Source organism: Pristis pectinata, chromosome 2 (assembly GCF_009764475.1).
Source record: "Pristis pectinata isolate sPriPec2 chromosome 2, sPriPec2.1.pri, whole genome shotgun sequence".
Lineage (NCBI taxonomy): Eukaryota > Metazoa > Chordata > Chondrichthyes > Rhinopristiformes > Pristidae > Pristis > Pristis pectinata.
The window spans coordinates 92,758,369-92,779,352 of NC_067406.1; the positions used below are offsets into that span (position 1 = coordinate 92,758,369).

General features: G+C 40.7%; 1 protein-coding gene across 1 annotated transcript in view; it reads right to left on the minus strand.

Moving 5' to 3' along the window:
- The window catches only part of ndst3 (N-deacetylase/N-sulfotransferase (heparan glucosaminyl) 3), a 505,714-nt gene that overhangs the window by 193,203 nt on the left and 291,527 nt on the right, over nt 1-20,984 (minus strand). The gene's annotated exons all lie outside the window — the stretch shown is intronic.

A 20,984-nucleotide genomic window follows, 5' to 3' on the forward strand; every position in this document is an offset into this window, starting at 1 on the left:
TGCATTTATGATAAGTCCAAAGTGCTTCTTTGAGAAATAACATTTCCAACAATTGCTTTACATTATTAACGCATGTGTGTGTGTGGGAACTGAAGTCTTAGCTTAGTTATATGCTTTTTCAGCAAATCTGCTACGACTTGTACATCGTGTTTAAAATATTATTATGAATTGATATTGACTTTCCACAGAATAGAGAAACACAGAACTTTAAAAGCAATGCAAGATTAAAATTTTCAATCTAAATAAAGATTTAAGAATTTTTCCAACAGCATTGATGCAAACATGTAGAGTTAAAAACACACAAAAAACTGTCAGGCAACAACTTGTTAACTTCAATAGGAACTAAAAGACGTGAAAAGTTTATTCAAAACTTTCAATCTGGGTCCAAAATCTATAGTTTGGGTGTGTACTGAAACTGCAGATAAATATACAGAGCAATTATGACACTCCTGTATATTTGTCCTCCCTCCCCCATTGAAACAACAGGGAAACATGCACATTTTTCTCCCATGATGCAGTAATTTCCTTGGAACTACTTCTGCTTTGCCATCATTATTTCTCCAGGAAGCAAATGTGTCTATAGGTGTGAACAGGGGTTTCAGTTGTAGGGTTACTGTAACAAAGCAGGAGCTGCTCCAAGAAAGTTCTCCGGATAAACTTTAAAACATGTTAAAAACGGTGAGAAACCCATGGATGACACATTTTTACAACTCAATCCACATTGACCGTCAGCAACATCAAAAGGAATAATAATATTATCACAGGATGACAACTGAAGAAAGCATGTTCTGCCTGTTGCTATTTAAATCTTAAAGGTGCACCCTAAAGTAAAATCAGGAAAATGAAAATAACTTTTGGCTCTATTGGGCCAAGCTTGCAAATTCATTTTAAAAATAGCTTAATTAATTGCGAAATGTCAGACTATTACCTTTTATCATAACAAACAAATCAACCTTTGAAAAAAACTGCAATCAGGTTTCTCGAGTGTACTCATTTCTCATCCATTAAAAAGTTTACTAGCATGAAAATACATGAGAATATTCAAAGGAATTTTAACATAATATTACATAATTTTCCATGATAAACAAAAAGACTCAGCTATACGCACAAAAATATAACATTTTATGCCATTGTGTGTGAAAGCTTTGAAAAGATCAAACCTAATCTGATTGCAAAAATGAACACCAGTATCACACTGTAGCTACTTCATATATTTGTGACAAGATTCCCTTTGAGCTAAAACCTACAATTCAAAGCCTACCAGAAATCTAATCCACATCCCTAAAATTCAGCAAATGAATGAGGAATTAATGGACCAATGATATTTTGGTTATGGGTCTTATGACATGCATTAATCTGTGTCAGACCATTTATCAGAACTGGCATAGCTGAAAAAGCGAAGTTTTAGCACTGACCTTTATCGGTACAGTATTTGCTTCAGTATATATACTGATAAGAGGGTGATTGACCACAAGGAAACTGAAACACTGAAACAGCAACAAAAAAGTTAATATTATGTGGCAGTTTTATTATTGCTATCAGAATTCTGAACAATGTTTACTTGTGACGAACCCCTGACAGAACTCTCGGTGTTATTGAGCAACCTTGATGCAAGACTATTCTGACATAACTTCTGCTGTGTCTTCAATCCAATTTAAACACTTTAGTATTTTGATGCCATGGTTTCAACCTTGAAGGGATAGTAACTTAATAACCTCTGATTTTTAAATAGATTTGGGTGGGAGGTTTCTTTGGAATTTTAAATAAGCTCTATAAAAATCAGTTTACGATTGCTTCACACAGAGCATATTCAGGAAATCTTTGAACAATTTAGTTAGAAACACAAAACCAAAAGGGGAGATTTTGTAGATCTGTGCCTGGTTGTGCTAGATTACTTCAATTCAATGAATATCAGAAAACTGAGTTGGTGTGTTTATCTATAAAGAAACATATCCCATTTTTATTCAATTTTATTTTAATCCTACATAATGTTGTCCTGAACACAGTACCTTTAAGCCAGCTTTACTTTTTGTCTTTGCTTCCCCACTACTTTACAAGTATTCCCTGCACTCTCAACATTTCTTTCAGACATCTGATAGATATTTCATATTAATTTACATAAGTCATATAGGGGTAAGACACATAGAATAAATGGTAGGACACTAAGGAATGTTGATGAATAGAGACCTAGGGGTCCAAGTCCAGGTCAATAGGGTAGTGAAGAAAGCATATGGCATGCTTGCCTTCAGAGAACATGACATAGAATATAAGAGTTGGGACATTACATTGCAACTTTACAAAACACTGGACAGGCTGCACTTGGAGTATTGTGTGCAGTTCTGGTCGCCACAGTACAGGAAAGATGTGATTGCACTGGAGGGAGTACAGAGGAAATTCACCTGGATTGGAGGACTATAGTTATGGGGAGAGATTTGATAGGCTGGGCTTGTTTCCCCTGGAGCATAGGAGGCTGAGGGGTGGCCTGACCAAAGTATATAAGATTACGAGGTGCATAGATAGGGTACTTAGCCAAAATCTTTCTCCCATGGTAGGATTATCAAACTCAAGAGGGCATAGGTTTTAAGTGAGATGAAGGAGCTTAAAAGGATACCTGAGGGATTTTTTTTACAGAGAGATGTTGATACCTGGAATGCACTGCCAGAGGATATGGTGGAATCAGATACTAATACTACATTTAAGAAGCAAATGGATAGACACTTAAATAGGCAATGAGAGCATTTAACAGCAAGTAAATGATTAAATACAATTACTTGTGGATTTGTTCCAGAAATACGGATGATTGCAGATGTCATTATAACCAAAGAATCTTCTTCAACATGAATAAATCACAAGCCTATGGAATTAAAGATCCTTGAAAGCAGCAGAAATGTCCAAAATCAAAGACCAAAATGTCGGAAGACTCTCAGGCAATACCTTCAGATTGAGGGCGACTTCCTTCCACTCCAGATTTGTGAGCACTGAGGTACTGATAGTGCTAATGTGGGAACTGTAGATTCTTCCACAGTTGGAGCAGGAGGTGCCTGACGGATGGGTAGTTCATGAAGTGGCATTTATGCAGGGCTTGTGAATACGTCCAATGTATGGACCCGAGGTTCTCAATACCATCCCAGATGTGCTTTCTCCACTTTGAACGGTCATGGACCATGGGTTCCCCAAAGTCCAGGGGATGTTCCATTTCTTTCAAGGAAGAGCTGAGCACATCTTTGAAGCACCCTTCTCCTGAACTGAACAAAGGCTGTGCTGGCACATCGAAAGCAATGGTGAATTTCATCATTGATATATTTGCTTTTCCCAGAAAATTTCTGGGGTCTCACCAGAAATCTTTATTGTCAGAAAGCAGTGTTATACAACGGGGGCAGGCTGGCAGATGACCTTCACCTGGTGGATGTTGAATGTAAGGCCCCTTCTCTCATATGCTTCAATGAACAAGGCCTCCATACAAGCTCTATCTGCATGTTGTGACTCGACTACTTAAGTTCAGTTGACCTCAATTCTAGAGTATAGTCAGTCAGTTTCTTCCGTCTTTTCTTTGTCTATTATTTGTCTTAACCTAGAATATTATAATGACTATGTCACTGGACTGGTTACCAACACACAAGTTGTGCACTCCAATTGAAAACTTTTTGTACTAATTCAATACTAATTGATGTACGTATGTAATGCATGATCTGCTTGGATGGCACTCAAACAAAAGTTTTTCACTGTATCTTAGTACATGCAATAGTAATAACCAATACACCTAGTAACAAGGGCTGATAACAGAAGCCACTGGATTATCACAAATTCACATCCTCCAGGGAAAGTGAACCCGAACCACCAATTTAGTTTGCAATACAATCCAATCACAAATTACATATTTCACAGAAATTTAGAATCAAGGTAACTACGGCACAGAAGAGGCAGAGGACCATATCTATGCTAGTCTTGCCACTTGACATTTACTGTTCTCAAGGTAGCCAGGATTAAGTAGTAAATCCTGCCTTGCCAATGCTGCCCACATCCTAAGGATGATATATTTCTATTTGTATAATTGAACAACATATAAGAATGTGAGCTGTGCCAACTCCTAACTGGAAACCTACTCTAAGACTAAAGTGGAGCCTAAATGCTGGTTGTGGAAAATATGACTATGTCCTCTGAATGCTTGATAATAAAATAAAACCACAGCAAAACAATGAAATAACAAAATCTCCACCCAAGGAAAAATACCCAGTTTCCTTCAGTGAATAGGGAAGTATTTGCTTTGAAGCATGATCCTTCCTTTTCTCTTCTGTGAAAAGAAATTGCTGATAAAAATCTTTATTCTGCTTTTGTAGCTTGAGCTACAAAATTATCTGTGAGGCTCTACTGTGAACATTACAATCCATCCAAAGCCTGATCTTGGAGCACAAAATAAATATTATGGAGAATCCTATCTAACTTGAAACTCCAAAGCTGACATAGTTAAACATTAAATAAAATCAGAAAACATTGGAAATCTATGCAGAGAAAAACAGAGTTAATGTTTCATGTTGATGATTGGAGGTCAATCTGCAAGGATGACTTGAGCTTCCACTTGCCTGTCACTTTAAATCTCTTCAGGTTCAAGTCTGATTTTTCTGTCTTTTGTTGTTTTATACTGTTCTAACGAAGCCTAATGTAAACTTGAGGAACAATATCTCATCTTTAGTCTAGGCCCTCACTGTAACAATTTCAGATAGCCTACCCTTCCTGTTTGTCTTAGAACTTGACAGTTCTAATGAGAGGTAATCAGCCTGTTTCTTTTTCTCTGCATAGATGCTGCTGGATCATCTAAGTATTTCCAGTGGAGAGAAAAGGAGAGTTAACTTTTCAAGCCAATGAACATTTGTCAGAACTGGAAAACAAAAAGAGATGAAACAAGCCTGTTTTAAGTAGCAGAGAGGAGAGGATTTCCAGCAATTGCTGTGTTGGGCATCTCAAAAGTTCCAGGACTGCAATTTCCTCCTCTCCTCCATCCTAATTCATCCTCCTTTATGTCCAGGCAGATCAGCTGTGATTAAAAACCTTCACCGCTCTCATTCACTCGACATCAACAATATTCCTTTGTTGTCCATTCCCCTCTCCTCTCTGCAACTTAAAACAGGTATGCGACATTGGCTTGAAATGTTAACTCTCATTTTCTCTCCACAGAAGCTACCTGACCTGCTAAGTATTTCGAACATTTTGTGTTTTTATTTTAGATTTCCAGCATTTGTAATTTTTGCATTTAGAAAAGTTAAATATTAATATATTTCTTTGATTAATATGCTTGTCTCCTCTTAGTCAAAGAGGGCCTATTGAATAGGCACATGTCACAATAATACTAGTCTCCATGACCCTGGTGGAAAGTTGAAGAGGAGAAAATAATGGGAAAAGACAATAAAAGCCTTATCAAAAGCTATTGCTCTGAGCCTATCAGATGCCATGTGAGATCATACGATTTACAGTGGCTTGGATCACATAAAGCTTCGATGGGTGAGAAACAACTGGAATAAAGAATATAATGTCACAGGTATGGTGGTAGGGATGTGCATAACTGTCAAGAGTATTGCTGTAAAAAAGACTTTGCAAAAAATTCAACTCCTTCTCAAAGCTCATTTCCAGCTAATGTTTTCCAGCCTTTAGAACTGCCCCTTTTATTGTGGTACAATGTGTTTCATGTTCCTACATATTTCATACATTGTCACAAAAAACAACATTCCCCATTGGGAGACTGCAAACATGACCTCAGATGTGTAAGGTAAGCTTCTTAACTCTTATTCCACTGGGTGGAATTATTTTAATCAAAAATGATTACTGCCACTGCTTGCATTCATGTATCATATTATACAATACATTGGTGTGGGAGAGTTTTCCTCATGAGGCTTGCATCACTAATCCTCAGGTAAATCTATATTGCTGCAGTGGAAATAACGTTCAGAGAGCCACGGCAGGCAACAATAAGGAAAATAATTCCTTAATACCAAAATCTACATCATTGGCAAATACAGCCCTTCCTCATCACTATCCAGGATAACCTGCAAATTAGAAATAGTCTTGAACTTTACAGACACTTGTACTTAAACCTGCAACAAATTATTAGTCACCTCTGTGCAAACATTGCAATAATTGCCAGAGCTATCATCCCTCCTTCACCTGCCACTTTAAGGTCATTTTGTTGTAAGGTCACCCCAGAGATAGTTTGTTGCCTGGTTCAATGCATTGGCCCTTTTTTTCCCAAACATGGCAACAATCATTCTGTGCATCTATTATAAACAGAAACGGAAAAAAAAATACAAGTTAATTTGTTTGAAGTACTGGATTAATCTTGGTTAAGTTCTCAGATAGCACCTTTGGATCTTTTACATCCATCTAAGCCTGATGGAGCTTTGATTCAATGTACTTCTCAGAAGTTGTGTGTGGTTTTCAAACTGCACCTGCATTGAACTGTTCATTTACTATTAACTTCACAAATGTCTTTTCAGTGAGAGCAAGCAAATAGGCTTCAAGCTAATTGAGAAGCAATAGAGTCATAAAGCATGGAAACAGGCCTTTCAGCCCAACTTGTCCATGCCGACCAAGATGCCCATCTAAGCTGGTCCCATTTGCTCGCACTTGACCCATATCCCTCTAAACCTTTCCTATCCATGTACCTGTCCAAATACCTTTTAAATGTTGTTACTGTACCTGCCTCAACCACTTCTTCTTGCAATTCATTCTATATACCGACCACCCTCTGTGTGAAAAAGTTGCCCCTCAGGCTCCTATTAAATCTTCCCCCTCACACCTTAAACCTGTGCCCTTTAGCTCTTGATCCCCCAACAATGGGAAAAAGACGGAGTGCATTCACTCTATCTATGCCCCTCATGATTTTATACACCTCTATAAGATCACCTCACAGCCTCCAACTCTCCAAGGAATAAAGTCCTAGCCTGCCCAACCTCTCCCTGTAATCTAGTCCCTCAAGTCCTGGAAACATCCTCATAAACCTTTTAGACCATAAAACTGTAAGATATAGGAGGAGAATTAGGCCATTCGGCCCATCAAGTCTGCTCCACCATGCAATCATGGCTGATTTTTCTTTCAACCCCATTCTCCTGCCTTCTTCCTGTAACCCTTAATCCCCTTACCAGTCAAGAACCTGTCAATCTCTCCCTTAAATTCACCCAATGACTTGGCCTCCATAGCCCTCTGTTTCAAAAAATTCCACAGATTCATCACCCTCTGGCTGAAGAAATACCTCCTCCTCTCTGATTTAGAGGGACGTCCGTTTATTCTGAGGCTGTGCCCTCGGATCCTAGTCTCCCCTACTAAAGGAGACATCCTATCCACATCCACTCTATTCAGTCCCTTCAGTATCTGGTAGTTTCAATGAGATTCTCCCCTCATCCTTCTGAACATTGAGTACAGGCCCAGAGACATCAAACGCTCCTCCAGCTTTCCATTACATCACCCATTCTAGCTTTATGGCAACTTTCCTATAGCAGCGTGACCAAAACTGAAGTCAATACTCCAAGTGCAGCCTCAAAGTGTTAAAGAATGCGGCAGAAAAAAAAAAGGAATGAATGCCAAGCAGGAACCACAATGGAGAGAGGACTCTCTTTTCTCCATTATTATTCAGGCAAGGAAACAAAAAGTTACCACGGCATTTTTTTTGTTACATTTTGCATACCTTCATTCTATTGTCAGGTCATTAACAGCTAGTTCAACTACTTCTACTCCTGGCATATAGACAGGGACTTGAGGACAGCAGCACCAGTGGTGAGGATGGCGAGGGTATGGTCAAGGAAGGCGGAGGAGTGTTTACAGGACTGCTTTGAATCAGTGGACTGGATTCATCTTCGGATCTGAATGAATATGCCACAGCCTTCACAAACTTCATCAAGGCCTGAGTGGGTGAGTGTGTGCCTTCGAGAACATACCAAGTCTTCCCAAACCAGAAGCCCTGGATGACCAGAAAATTCACAGTCTGCTGAGGGCTAGATCTGTGGCATTCAAGACCAGTGATCCAGAATCTTACAAGAAGTCCAGGTACGACATATGGAAGACCATTGTGAGAGCAAAAAGGCAATTCCAAGTGAAGTTAGAGATACCATTGGATGTGCGACAGCTATGGTAGGGTTTACATGCCATTAATTCCTATAAGGTGAAACCAAACAGCATAAATGGCAGTGATGCTTCACTCCCCGATGAACTCAACAGCTTTTATGCACGCTTCAAAAGGGAGGATAACACTACATCTGTGTGAATCCCCACAGCACCTGGTGACCCTGTGATCTCTGTCTTGGAGACCAATGTCTTCAAGAGGGTGAACCCTCACAAGGCGTCAGGCCCCAATGATGTACCTAGCCGGACACTGAAAACCTGTGTTGACCAACTGGCTGGAGTGTTCAAAGACATCTTCAACCTCTCACTGTTGCAGATGGAGGTTGCCATCTGCTTCAAAAGGGCATCAATCATACCGGTCCCCAGGAAGAGCAGGGTGAGCTGCCTCAACGACTATCACCTGATAGCACTCACATCAACTGTGATGAAGTGCTTTGAGAGGTTGGTCATGGCTAGAATTAACACCTGCCTGAGCAAAGACCTGGACCCACTGCAATTTGCCTACTACCACTACAGGTCCACAGTGGACACAATCTCATTGGCTCTCCACTCTGCTTTGGAGCACCTAGACAAAGCAAAACACACGTCAACCTGCTGTTACAGCTGCAATTACAGTTCTGTGTTCAACACCATCATCCCTTCAGTATTAATCACTAAGCTTCAAAACCTGGGCCTTTGTACCTCCCTCTGCACCTGTGTGAATCCCCACAGCATCTGGTGACCCTGTCATCTCTGTCTCGGAGGCCAATGTCAGGACATCCTTCCAGAGGGTGAACTCTCACAAGGCATCAGGCTCCAACGGTGTACCTGGCCGGGTACTGACAACCTGTGTCAACTAACTGGCTGGAGTGTTCAAGGACATCTTCAGCCTCTCACTGCTGCAGTCTGAGGTTCTCACCTACTTCAAAAGGGCATCAAATACCGGTGCCCAAGAACAGCAGGGTGAGCTGCTTCAATGCCTATCACCCGGCAGCGCACACATCTACCATAATGAAGTGCTTCAAGACGTTGATTATGGCTAGAATTAACTCCTGCCTGATCAAGGACCTGGACCCACTGCAAATTCGCCTACCACCACAACAGGTCTACAGCAGACGCAATCTCACTGGCTCTCCACTCGGCTTTGGAGCACCTAGACAACCACAAAACGTACGTCAGGCTGCTATTTATCGATTACAGCTCAGTGTTCAACTCCATCATCCCCTCAGTACTAATCAACAAGCTTCGAAGCCTGGGCCTCTGCCTGCTGCTGGATCCTTGGGAGACCACAGTCAATGCAGATTGGTAATAACATCTCCTCCTTGCTGACAATCAACATTGGTGCACCTCAAGGATGCGTACTCAGCCATTCCACACACCAATCCTCATTGAGGGGTCAACAGTGGAAAGGGTGAGCAGCTTCATGTTCCTGGATGTCAACATCTCACTTGCTGAACACCACCTCGTTTCTCCTTTTTTTTGCACTACTTACTTATTTTTGTAATTTATAGTAATTTTATATCTGCACTGTACTTCTGCTGCAAAACAACACATTTCACAACATACAAATCAGTGATAATAAATCTGACTCTGATTCTGAGTTCAATGAGATTATTGGGTTCTATGGCTAACCCAATAGTTAAACATACTATACGAATATGGTTTCAATTCTGTAAATTCTTTGGATTGAATAAATTTAATTTATCAAGCCCCATTCAATCTAATTTTTTCTTTCAACTATCCAGAAGCGATTCAGCTTCTTCTTTATGGAAAATGAAGGGAATAACATGTTTCCGTGATTTATTCATTGATAATTGTTTTTTATATTTTGAACAGTTGTCTAATAAATACAATTTGCCTAGATCACACTTTTTTCGATACTTACAGATTAGAAATTTTTTAAAAGTTACTATGCCTTCTTTTCTGGCTCCATATAAAATTGAAATTACGGAAAAAATTTTAGGTTTTAATCCCTATCAGAAGGGCTTGATAGCAATAATTTATGATCTAATTATGAAAATACATCCAGAAACACTTGATAAAATTAAGAATGAATGGGAAAGCGAACTCCAGATACTTTTACCCATAGAGACATGGAAGGAAATTCTTCAATTAGTTAATACATCTTCAATGTGTGCCAGACACTCTTTGATACAATTTAAGGTGGTTCACAGGACCCATATGTCAAAGGACAAGTTAGCCTGTTTTTATCACCATATAAATCCTATATGTGATCGATGTAATTTGGAGTGGCTTCCCTGACACATATGTTTTGGTCCTGTCCTCTTTTGGAAAAATATTGGAAAGACATTTTTAATATTATTTCAACTGTATTGAATACTGATTTACAACCTCACCCAATCACTGCAATTTTGGGCTACCAGTGATGGAATCTGGCCACTTATCTGCTGCAGCTTGTCGTATGATTGCCTTTGTTACATTGATGGCCAAGCAATCCATTTTGTTTAAATGGAAGGATCCAATACCTCCCACTACTTTTCAATGGTTTTCTCAAACTATATCATGTTTAAACTTAGAAAATCTTAGGAGTCGCACTGTGGATTCTTCGCTTAAATTTGAGGAAGTTTAGAGTCCATTCATTCAATATTTTCATATGATATAGATCCCTTTTCAATAATCTTTGAACTTAGAGGAGCAGAGTTGATGACATAATAATGCTCTTTGTTTATCAAGAAATGTCAGTCCAGTTTTTTTTTCTTCTGAAATTTATTTCTAGTTTGTTTCGTTTTATTACTTATAATTTTTCTTTCAGTTTGGGTTTTTTTATATAATAAGTCTTTTTCTTTCTCGTTTTGATTTTTTTTGTAATATATTTGTTTACTAATGGAGCTTAGAATATATCTTTTTTTATTCCTTATGCCCATATATGTCATGATTGTCCTCCCGATCTCTTTGTATTACGTGTATAATTACTGACGTTATATGTATTATTCTGAATTAATTTGAAAATTAATAAGAAGATTGAAAAAGAGATTGAACCTCAAAGAATACACCTCCATTAGGTCACTGATTGCAGCCATTTGAAATATCTTCAATGAAAACCCAACAGCCTCCCTTGTTCCAGGCTGTAGTTATGGCATATATAGTATAGCAGTACAATTTTAGACAAACTAACAGACTAACTGGGACATACACAAAGGAGTTTCTTAGTTAGTCCCATTAAATAAAATAACTTTGAGTTTCTGTACAGATTAATACAAGTCTTCCAAGATCTGATGAATTAGCACAGACAAATCGCAAATTTTAATTGTTAAGTTCACATAATCTATTGAGCTAGTTCAAAAGTATCAAATTAGAAGCAATTGCCTATAAAATTGTTCAAACTCTCAAGTCAAACTGATCACCATGATGAGTTTCTATTAATTGTAACTATTTGAGGGCCTTTGAGTGGGCCTTTTATTGTTATTTAGGTACAAGAGGAGTTGCCACTGAATTGACACTTATAAACATTTTTAAACATATATAAATAAATAAGATGTAAGATTTCTTTATTAGGCACATGTACATCAAACACACAGTGAAAGGCACCTTTTGCATAGAATGTTCTGGGGGCAGCCTGCAAGTGTTGCCACGCTTCCAGCACCAACATAGCATGCCCACAACTTTCTAACCCATACGTCTTTGGAGCGTGGGAGGAAACCGGAGCACCCGGAGGAAACCCACACAATCACAGGGAGAACGTACAAACTCTTTACAGACAGTGGCCGGAATCGAACCTGGCTCGCTGGCGCTGTAATAGCGTTATGCTAACCGCTACACTAATGTCATTGATAGGGCCGATGGAGCTGTTACCTATCTGAAATTGTTAAGGCATCCACCCACTTTTTACAGACAAGTGTTATCAAGAAGCAATAAGAAACTGACTTGCTGAACTTTACCAATGGCTGACATGTTTCTCCTCATTGAATATCCTCATTGAGACCTACCTCCAGATGTAGCCATAATTGCAACCTTAAGCACAGCGGGGATCATACTGGTTGTCACGTCACCTTGGAACTACACCACTATGTGTTTGGATCTTCCCTGGTTGGTGCTACAGACATTTCTAGGTGTTTGCTGTCCAGGGTTGCACTGTTGAGACCACTGATTGCACTTATTCAAAGGGAGCTAATTGCATTTCATGATTTCTTAAGCAAAAAGAATTTGCAGCTTTGCAAGGATTTTATGATTTCACAGGGTTAAGGTTGTATTCACCACACGCACATTGCTTTGCTGAACGCACTTGGCAACCCTGCCCTGAACCAAAGTTGCAAGAGATTCCAAATCCTCAATGTCCAGTTCACTTTTGACCAAAGACAGGATGGGCTACAGGGGCAACATGAATACAAAATAACCAGTATTGCTCTGGGAAAAGCAATAGAGCAGTTGACTGGCACGAAAAAAGGCGCTGCCATTTGATTTGCTGTGGAATACAGACTGGGTACAATTCAGGGACTTGCTGTGTGCTGGACATCCTCTCCATTATGAGGACACAACCCTTGTTGCCTAAAATATGGCAAGCACATTATTTTAAAAGTTTCTGTTGAATCCGTTTCTCCCATTCCTTTAGGCAGTCCATTCCAAATCAAGCTAATTGCACCTTCTGTCTCTGTCAAAATTCTTCAATTTGCAAAAGAAATTCAACTCAATTCAGTTTTGAATCAATACATCCATGTTTGATAAAGGTGGATGAAACTATTAGACATAGAAACAATCAAAAATTGAAAAAGAATTCAGTTGGTTGCCAAGAAATAAGATCTTTTTTAAAAAAGAGTCTATGCTTTTCTTACAAATACATATCTGCTCACTCTCTAAAACCGACTTGTCAGTGAAAGATCATAATGATGGGGAAAATACTCTGTATGTTCTTGTCTTTTCATGAATTCAGAATGTTCTGCCATTTGCAAAATGGTAGTTAATTTTAAGATGAAGTATTATCTTTCTGAGAAGCAATAGATGATGTCGGATGTGTCATTGATAGGGCTAATGGAGCTGTTACCAATCTGCAATTGTTAAGGCAGCCACCCACTCTTTACAGACAAGTGTTACCAAGATCAATAATGATATATCGACAGAATAATGTATCAACTTAAAGTGCTCTAAATAATTTTTTAGTTGTCCAATTTCACAATGCAGATTGTTCTGTTATCTCTGCTGAGTGAATTCATGTGGGTAAATTAGGTCAATCCCTGCCACTAACAAACAAAAGCCATCAAAATTATTTTTGTTTGGCAGTCTGTTCAAAGAAGAGAAATTATTTCAGTTATGTTTAAAACCATAAACACACCCATACTAGATTCCTCTTTATATTATTTTAATAGGCAGATTAACCCATTCATTTTAAATAGGCCAAAACATCTATTGTATTAGCAGAGGGAGGGCAAAGATGTCTTGGTTTGCTCATGTATCTGAAATCTGGAAATGTTCCTGCTGTACCTTTTTTGTAGTCATCCCCATCCACTGCTGGATAAACACATAGCTCTACTACTATTTAATTTTTATGGTGTCCAGTATATACATGAGCTTAGAACCATAGAAGAACCATAGAACAATATAGCACAATACAGACCCTTCGGCCCACCACGTTGTGCCGACCTTCAAACCTCACCTAAGACTATCTAACCCCTTCATCCCAAAGATCCCTCTACCTTAAATTCCTCCATATGCTTATCTAACAATCTCTTGAACTTGAACAATGTATCAGCCTCCACCACCACCCCAGGCAGCGCATTCCATGCACAAACCACTCTCTGGGTGAAAAACCTCCCTCTGACATCTCCCTTGAACTTCCCACCCATGAACTTAAAGCCATGCCCTCTTGTATTGAGCATTGGAGCCCTGGGAAAGAGGTGCTGGTTGTCCACTCTATCTATTCCTCGTAATATTTTGTACACCTCTATCGTGTCTCCCCTCATTCTCCTTCTCTCCAATGAGTAAAGCCCTAGCTCCTTTAGTCTCTCCTCATATTCCATACTCTCTAATCCAGGCAGCATCCTGGTAAATCTCCTCTGCACCCTTTCCAACGCTTCCACATCCTTCTTATAATGAGGCGACCAGAAATGGACACAGTACTCCAAGTGAGGTCTAATTAAAGTTTTGTAAAACTGCATCATTACTTCGCGGCTCTTAAACTCGATCCCACGACTTATGAAAGCTAACATCCCATAAGCTTTCTTAACTACACCATCCACCTGTGAGGCAACTTTCAGTGATCTGTGGAAATCAACCCCCAGATCCCTCTGCTCCTCTGCACTGCCCAAAATCCTGCCATTTACCTTGTACTCTGCCTTGGAGTTTGTCCTTCCAAAGTGTACCACCTCACTTCTCCGGATTGAACTCCATCTGCCACTTCTCAGCCCAGCTCTGCATCCTGTCAATATCCCTCTGTAAGCTTCGACAGCCCTCCACATTATCTACAACACCACCAATCTTTGTGTCATCTGCAAACTTGCTAACCCACCCTTCCACCCCCTCATCTAAGTCATTAATAAACATCACAAAAAGTAGAGGTCCCAGAACCAATCCCTGTGGGACACCACTAGTCACAGCCCTCCAATCCGAATGAACTCACTTCACCACAACCCTCTGCTTTCTACAGGCAAGCCAATTCTGAATCCACACGGCCAAGCCTCCCTGGATCCCATACGCTCTGACCTTCTGAAGAAGCCTACCATGTGGAACCTTGTCAAACACCTTACTAAAATCCATGTAGACCACATCTACCTCACTACCCTCATCAATCTTCCTGGTCACCTCCTCAAAGAACCCTATCAGGCTTGTGAAGCAAGATCTTCCCTTCACAAAGCCATGCTGGCTGTCCCTAATCATTCCATGATTCTCTAAATGCTCATAGATCCTATCCCTTAGAATCCTTTCCAACAGACATAAGGCTCATTGGTCTGTAATTCCCTGGACTATCCCTACTACCTTTTTGGAATAAGGGGACAACATTCACCACCCTCCAATCCTCCGGTACCATCCCCGTGGACAACGAGGACTCAAAGATCCTAGTCAACAGTTCAGCAATCTCTTCCCTCGCCTCACGAAGCATCCTGGGGAATATTCCGTTAGGCCTCGGGGACTTATCTGTTCTAATCTTTTCTAACAGCTCCAACACATCCTCTCTCTTGATACCTACATGCCCCAGAACATTACCCTTACCAACACTGTCCTCAGTGTCATCAAGACCCCTCTCCTTGGTGAAGACTGAAGAGAAATATTTATTGAGAACCTCACCCACTTCCACAGCTTCCAGGCACATTTTACCACCTTTGTCTTTAATCAGACCTACTTTAACTCTAGCCATTCTTCTGCTGTTCACGTACGAGAAAAAAGCCTTGGGATTTCCTTAACCCTACTCGCCAAAGCCTTTTCATGCCCCTTCTTGCTCTCCTCAGCCCCTTCTTAATTTCCTTCCTTGCTACTCTATATTCCGCATGAGCCCTGTCTGATCCTTGCTGCTTACACCTTATGTATGCTGCCTTCTTCTTCCTAACTAGTTGTTCCACTTCTCATCACCCATGGTTCCTTCACCCTGCCATTCCTTCTCTGCCTCACTAGGACATATTTATCCCTAACATCCTGCAGGAGATCCCTGAACAACAACCACATCTCCACAGTACATTTCCCTTCAAAAATGTCATCCCAATTTACACTCTCAAGTTCTCGCCTTATAGCCTCATAATTCGCCTTTCCCCAATTAAATATCTTCCCATCCTCTTAGCTCCTATCCCTGTCCATGACAATGCTAAAAGTTATGGAGCAATGGTCGCTGTCCCCCAAATGCTCACCCACCGATAGATCTGTCACCTGACCCGGTTCATTACCTAAAACTAGATCTAATATGGCATCCCCTCTAGTCAGCCTGTCAACATACTGTGACAGGAATCCGTCCTGGATACACTTAACAAACTCCACCCCGTCTAAACCTTTGGCACTAAGCAGGTGCCAATCAATATTTGGGAAGTTGAAGTCTCCCACAATAATAACCCTGTTATTTTTGCATCTTTCCAAAATCTGCCTCCCAATCTGCTCCTCAGTATCCCTACTGCTACCAGGGGGCCTATAGAATACTCCCAGTAGAGTAACTGCTCCTTTCTTGTTCCTACCTTCCACCCATACTGACTCCAGAGAGGATCCTTCTACATTATCCACCCTTTCTGCAGCTGTAATAGTGTCCCTGACCAGTAACGCCACCCCTCCTCCTCTTCTCCCCCCCTCCCTATCCCTTTTAAAACACTGAAAACCAGGAATATTCAATATCCATTCCTGCCCTGATGTCAGCCATGTCTCTGTAATAGCCACAATATCGTAGTCCCATGTGTTTATCCAAGCTTTCAGTTCATCTCCCTTATTCCTGATGCTTCTTGCATTTAAGTAAATGCACTTTAGCCCATCCACCTTACCACTTTTATAGCCTGTACTCTGCTTCTCCTTCCTCAAACCCTCTCTATCTGTTAGATCTGACTTTTCCCCATCCCCTTCTTCCTCTGACCTACTCCTCCGGTTCCCATCCCCCTCGCAAACTAGTCCCCTCCCAAACCACCCTTGCGAACCTGCCTGCAAGGGTATTGGCCCCCCTCAGGTTCGGGTGTAAACCATCCTCTCTGTACAGGTCCCACCTTCCCCAGGAGAGATCCCAATGATCCAAAAATCTAAAACCTTCCCTCCTGCACCAACTTCTCAGCCACGCATTTATTTGCCATCTCCTCCTATTCTTACCTTCACCATCGCATGGCACTGGCAGCAATCCCGAGATTGCTACCCCTCGAGGTCCTGTTCTTCAGCCTTCTGCCTAGCTCCCTAACCTCACTTTTCAGGACCTCATCCCTCTTCCTACCTACGTCATTAGTACCAACATGAACCAAGACTTCTGGCTGTTCTCCTTCCTGCTCAAGAATCCTGTGGACCCGATCAGTGACATCCTGGACCCTGGCACCTGGGAGGCAACATACCATCTGGGATTCATGCTCACTGCCACAGAACCTCCTATCTGTTTCCCTGACTATCGAGTCCCCTATCACTACTGCCTTCCTCTTCTCCTCCCTTCCCTTCTGAGCAGCAGGACTGGTCCCAGTGCCAGAGACCTGGCTACTGCTGCTTGATCCCTGCAAGTCATCCCCCTCAACAGCCTCCAAAGCGGAAAACCTGTTATTGAGGGGAACAGCCTCCGGGGTCCTCTGCACTATCTGCCTGTTCATTTTCTTTTTCCTTTTCTCTCTCCTGACAGTCACCCTTCTATCTACTTCCTGGACCCCAGAAGTACCTGCTCTAAGGGGGGTGACTGTCTCCTGATCTACATAACTCCCTCCCTCCCTGATGCTGTGCAGTGTTTGAAGCTGCAACTCCAGCTCATCAATTTTGAGCCGAAATTCCTCCAGCCTCAAGCACTTACTGCAGATGTGGTCATCGTGGACCACAGCAAGGTCCACAAGCGCCCACATCAAGCAGCTGCAGCACACCACCATGTCCTCCATCTGAACTATTTCTTTTTTCCCCCTACCTAGTTTTTTTTTCCTATTTACAAATTTATAACAGGCAAAACCTTACCTTTACTTACCAGCTACTCTCTGCCTAGCCCCTTTATGCCGAAGCCCAAAAACACTCTGCTCCCCGCTCTGACGCTGCCCGCTGGATATGGCAGTCGTCTTTTTAAACTGTGCGTGCGCTTCTGAGTGACGTCACGTGCCTGCACAGTTTCCCCCTGCTATCCCCGAAACCGTTAAGAGAAAAAAAAAGACAAAATGATAAAACTAATTCAAATTATGTTTCATCTAAATGTCACATTTTCAGATCAACTGATACTCTGCTCTGACTAGAGTCAGCCAGAGATGATTTTAATTGGGGAAGGTAAAAGATGTTGAATTACCTAACAGAAAAAAAACATACACATGCCAAAAATAGCTTAAGCTTGTATAACTCTTTTAACAAAGTAATGCATCCCAAATTACTCAGAAGACTATTATAGAAAGGAAAATGATGCTGACCCTATTAGGTAGGGCAGATGACAAAAAGCTGAGTAGATAGGAGGGTTTTAAGCTGCATCTTAAAATATAGAAAAGAGGTTTAGGGAGGAAATTCTGGAGCTTAGTACCTAAGCAGTTGAAAGCATGACTGCCAATTATTGAGTGATTAAAATCAGGGATGCACAAGAGGCCACAGCTGGAGCAGAGAGATCTCAAAAAGCTGTAGAGCTGGTGGAAGTTGCACAGTTGGAGGGAGCAAAGCCATGGAGAAACCTGAAAGCAAAGATGAGAAGTTTTAAATTGTAGCGCTGTAGTGCACATAAGCAAACACAGGAGTGATGCATGAAGGAGTTTTGGTGCCAGTTAAGATATGGGCAACAGAGGTCAAGTTTACAGAGGATGGCCAGGAGCGTGTTGAAATCATGAAGCAGGGTGAAGGTTTCAGCAGCTGACGAGCTAGTGTTGGGCAAGGATCAGGTCTTGGGAATATGGTCCAACAATGGCAAAAACATATGGATGAAAAGATCATCTCATAGATCAAATGTCACACAAACAATTTACAAGCTTGGTTCAGGCTCAGATTTTTACCAGGAAAAGGGATGCAAAATTTTGTGTCATTCCACTTGATGAAAGCGGACATTATTAATTGATCTATAAATAAAGCAAGTTATAGCCTTTCACTTTGTGTGACAACATTAGGCTATTTTGTTATTCTTCTCTTGACTTTTTTTTGTAATAAACACTCCTAAAATAGAAACAAAATGATCCGCTTTAATGCATTTGATGGAAATTAGAAGACAATTCAAAACTGTTCATATGAGGTCTCAGATTTCTCAAACATTCTTGGTCCATTCCATTCTTACTGGAGTCCCAAAGGCAGCTGGTTTAATTGGATACACTAAATTCCTGTCACTGTTGGCAATCATTGGAAGAATTGGCAGAATCAATTACTTGTTACTTGTGAATTCATATTTGAGGAAATACATTTTATTATCAAAAGGCACTTCAGTAATAAAGTTCATAACGAAGTAACAGGTCTTTAGATTAATTACGTGAATTGACAACTTCACACTTTACAAAGGTCAGTCTTTGAGGTCAACATAAATCTATTTTAAGTGGCTGTTTGTATGGTTGACACTGGAACAAGGGAGGTACACACACCATTACCCTTGGTTTCCTCTGGACCCATAAATCTCTGAAGGCGAAAGGCACTTTTATCTATTGTCTGACACCAATGTTGAATAATGACTTTGTTAATATACAAGAAGAGGTACAGGCAAAGTATATAAAACCATAAAAAGTAAAAGACAAGTTTGGCACATTACCTGATGTGTGACTGCCTTTACAAAATATTTCAGCTGGTGACAAATTGTTAATTTACTTTGTGTTTGAAAACTCAGCCACGGTTATTTGTGTGAAAAAAATACTGCTTCGAAAGAATCAGAACTACACCAGTCTCAGTAGTTTCTCTTCTCTACTTCACAAAGTACTTATAGCATTTTATAAAGTGCATTCTCATCTTTAGATTCTTTTGCAATCAATCGTTTGTTTCCCAATTGAAATGGAAAGCCAATATCAGCCTTATCAATACTGAGCAATATTAAGATGTTCAGTTGCATTATCTGGCCATCCCTTTGTAATGAGGAAGAGGAGCCTTAAGAAAATCTTCTCCCACTACGGATGGCGCTGGTCGTCCAAGCCATTATTATTTTCCTGTGATCATTACAGCGATCAACTCATGCCCCCAGTGCTTATCAAAGGACTTGATTTCACCCAATCACAGAGAGACAATGCACTAGCTGCTTTTCTGTTACAGCCAATGTTTTTCTAAAATTGGTAACCTTTTGAATTTGAACCATCCTCTGTAACTATCAGTGAAGTCTGGGCTCAATGCGCATCTGTTTGTTATCGGTATCTGAAAGCTCTGTACGACTACAATGTAACATGTGTTACCATTTCAAACTACAAACTCCTTGGTCCAAATCGTCTTGGACTTTTGGTTCAGAAGGTACAAAGAATGGGGGAGATCTAACAGAGCAGTTGAACAAGGATGCCCTTCACCTTCTAATGTAGGGTTTTGCTATTTTAATTATTTTCTTTCTAGCCATTTAGGTGATGCTGCGTTAGCAAAGTTGGAAATAGCTACAAAGAACTTCCAATCTATTAAGTATTTGTCTCCCCTAAGTTGTGATCCCAGGGTATTGTGTTTCTTGGGGTACACAGGCTGCAATGGCAAAGGTTTTCCATGGTGTTGCTTTGTAGATCTAATAGATAAGGCCATTGGTTAGAATCTTACTAAGTTACATGGATGAAAAATTACCAGTCCGTGCTGTTGGCTTATCCCAGCTGATGTAACCTTGGAGAACAAAAATTAAACTCAGTGTCTCCAGATAAGAAGAGTAGGATTAGACTTTGGTTGGCACATCTGATCATTGTTCAACTGATCTTGCTGGAACCATCTATGAATCTTGGGTGAGCCCAGAATTCAGTTTCACTCTGTTGGTTCACTTTTGCCATGGTCAATTACCCTGCCCACACTAATTGTCTCAGATGTGGAGACTCTGAATCCATATTCTTTCATAGGAGTTGGTACTTCAAGAGATAAGGAAAACTGTGGGTCAGAATTTCTATCTTTCTGTTCATACTCAAAGACATGCTACAAATGTAGCTGCATTCTAAAGTGTGAAGGCCAAAGTACTTGAGCCCAGGCTTCAGCCACCGATGTTGGTGAGCTGCAGCTCTGTGGTTGCTCCACCACAGCTGGCTGGATGTGGGATCCTGGACAGAAAAATGTTAAGTTCCCACACAAGTCAAAGCCCGGGAGGAATTACCTTGGAACAGGAAGACAATGTGTAAATGAGTTCACCTATAAAAATAATTAAATATCGGCTAGCCTTTGTTTTTGGCATCTCCTGTGTGGTCCCTTTAAAGATC